Source organism: Taudactylus pleione, unplaced genomic scaffold, assembly GCF_031769625.1.
Source record: "Taudactylus pleione unplaced genomic scaffold, aTauple2 ptg000550l, whole genome shotgun sequence".
Classification (NCBI taxonomy): Eukaryota; Metazoa; Chordata; class Amphibia; order Anura; family Myobatrachidae; genus Taudactylus; species Taudactylus pleione.
Window position 1 is genome coordinate 287501 of NW_028284952.1, and position 2500 is coordinate 290000.

General features: G+C 37.8%; 10 pseudogenes; all 10 read left to right on the top strand.

Moving 5' to 3' along the window:
- The window catches only part of LOC148484236 (5S ribosomal RNA), a 119-nt pseudogene extending 4 nt beyond the window's left edge, over nucleotides 1–115 (top strand).
- A 116-nt stretch (nucleotides 116–231) lies between these two features.
- On the top strand, nucleotides 232–350 carry LOC148484237 (5S ribosomal RNA; annotated as a pseudogene).
- A 115-nt stretch (nucleotides 351–465) lies between these two features.
- Nucleotides 466–584, top strand: LOC148484238 (5S ribosomal RNA; annotated as a pseudogene).
- A 116-nt stretch (nucleotides 585–700) lies between these two features.
- On the top strand, nucleotides 701–819 carry LOC148484239 (5S ribosomal RNA; annotated as a pseudogene).
- A 115-nt stretch (nucleotides 820–934) lies between these two features.
- On the top strand, nucleotides 935–1052 carry LOC148484240 (5S ribosomal RNA; annotated as a pseudogene).
- Nucleotides 1053–1403: 351 nt separating this feature from the next.
- Nucleotides 1404–1522, top strand: LOC148484241 (5S ribosomal RNA; annotated as a pseudogene).
- A 115-nt stretch (nucleotides 1523–1637) lies between these two features.
- LOC148484242 (5S ribosomal RNA) lies at nucleotides 1638–1756 on the top strand (annotated as a pseudogene).
- Nucleotides 1757–1872: 116 nt separating this feature from the next.
- On the top strand, nucleotides 1873–1991 carry LOC148484243 (5S ribosomal RNA; annotated as a pseudogene).
- Nucleotides 1992–2107: 116 nt separating this feature from the next.
- LOC148484244 (5S ribosomal RNA) lies at nucleotides 2108–2226 on the top strand (annotated as a pseudogene).
- Nucleotides 2227–2342: 116 nt separating this feature from the next.
- LOC148484245 (5S ribosomal RNA) lies at nucleotides 2343–2461 on the top strand (annotated as a pseudogene).
- The last annotated feature ends 39 nt before the right edge of the window (nucleotides 2462–2500 follow it).

Sequence of the window (2500 nt, forward strand, 5' to 3'; positions counted from 1 at the left end):
ACAGCCAAACCACACTGGACATGCCCTATCTCGTCTGATCTTGGAAGCTATGCAGTGTTGGGCCTGGTTTGTACTTGGATGGGAGACCACCTTGGAATACCAGGTGCTGTAGGTAATTTTAGACAGCCAAAACATTCTTTTCTATTACATTCTACATTTCATTTTTTCAACTTATCAATGAATTTACTTGAGTTAAGAAGTAAAAGAGGTCTAAAGTTAATGGTTTTGAGCACCTACAGCCAAACCACACTAGACATGCCCAATCTCGTCTGATCTTAGAAGCTATGCAGTGTTGGGCCTGGTTAGTACTTGGATGGGAGACCACCTGGGAATACTAGGTGCTGTAGGTAATTTTATACTGCCATAACATTCTTTTCTATTACATTTTACATTTAATTTTTCAACTTATCATTGAATTTACTTGAGTTATGAAGTAAAAGAGGTCTAAAGTTAATGTTTTTGAGCACCTACAGCCAAACCACACTGGACATGCCCAATCTTGTCTGAACTTGGAAGCTAGGCAGTGTTGGGCCTGGTTAGTACTTGGATGGGAGACCACCTGGGATTACCAGGTGCTGTAGGTAATTTTATACTGCCATAACATTCTTTTCTATTACATTTTAAATTTAATTTTTTCAACTTATCAATGAATTTACTTGAGTTAAGAAGTAACAGAGGTCTAAAGTTAATGTTTTTGAGCACCTACAGCCAAACCACACTGGACATGCCCAATCTCGTCTGATCTTGGAAGCTATGCAGTGTTGGGCCTGTTTAGTACTTGGATGTGAGACCACCTGGGAATACCAGGAGCTGTAGATAATTTTATACTGCCATAACATTCTTTTCTATTAAATTTTACATTTAATTTTTCAACTTATCATTGAATTTACTTGAGTTAAGAAGTAAAAGAGGTCTAAAGTTAATGTTTTAGAGCACCTACAGCCAAACCACACTGGACATGCCCAATCTCATCTGATCTTGGAAGCTATGCAGTGTTGGGCCTGGTTAGTACTTGGATGGGAGACCACCTGGAATACCAGGAGCTGTAGGTAATTTTATACTGCCAGAACATTCTTTTCTATTACATTTTACATTTAATTTTTTCAACTTATCAATGAATTTCCTTGAGTTAAGAAGTAATAGAGGTCTAAAGTTAATACTTTTGAGCACCTACAGCCAATCCACACTGGACATGCCCAATCTCGTCTTATCTTGGTAGCTATGCAGTGTTGGGTATGGTCAGAACTTGGATGGGAGACCACCTGGGAAAACCAGGTGCAGTAGGTAATTTTATACTGCCATAACATTCTTTTCTATTACATTTTACATTTAATTTTTTCAACTTATCAATGAATTTACTTGAGTTAAGAAGTAATACAGGTCTAAAGTTAATGATTTTGAGCATCTACAGTCAAACCACACTGGACATGCCCAAACTCGTCTGATCTTGGAAGCTATGCAGTGTTGGGCCTGGTTTGTACTTGGATGGGAGATCACCTGGGAATACCAGGTGCTGTAGGTAATTTTATACTGCCATAACATTCTTTTCTATTACATTTTACATTTCATTTTTCAACTTATCATTGAATTTACTTGAGTTAAGAAGTAAAAGAGGTCTAAAGTTAATGTTTTTGAGCACCTTCAGCCAAACCACACTGGACATGCCCAATCTCGTCTGATCTTGGAAGCTATGCAGTGTTGGGACTGGTTAGTACTTGGATGGGTAACTACCTAGGAATCCCAGGTGCTGTAGGTAATTTTAAACTGCCATAACATTCTTTTCTATTACATTTTACATTTAATTTTTTCAACTTATCAATGAATTTACTTGTGTTAAGAAGTAAAAGAGGTCTAAATTTAAAGCTTTTGAGCACCTACAGCCAAACCACAGTGGACATGCCCAATCTCGTCTGATCTTGAAAGCTATGCAGTGTTGGGCCTGGTAAGTACTTGGATGGGAGACCACCTGGGAATACCAGGAGTTGTAGGTAATTTTATACTGCCAGAACATTCTTTTCTATTACATTTTACATTTAATTTTTTCAACTTAACAATGAATTTACTTGAGTTAAGAAGTAATAGAGGTCTAAATTTAATGCTTTTGAGCACCTACAGCCAAACCACACTGGACATGCCCTATCTCGTCTGATCTTGGAAGCTATGCAGTGTTGGGCCTGGTTTGTACTTGGATGGGAGACCACCTTGGAATACCAGGTGCTGTAGGTAATTTTAGACAGCCAAAACATTCTTTTCTATTACATTCTACATTTCATTTTTTCAACTTATCAATGAATTTACTTGAGTTAAGAAGTAAAAGAGGTCTAAAGTTAATGGTTTTGAGCACCTACAGCCAAACCACACTAGACATGCCCAATCTCGTCTGATCTTAGAAGCTATGCAGTGTTGGGCCTGGTTAGTACTTGGATGGGAGACCACCTGGGAATACTAGGTGCTGTAGGTAATTTTATACTGCCATAACATTCTTTTCTATTACATTTTA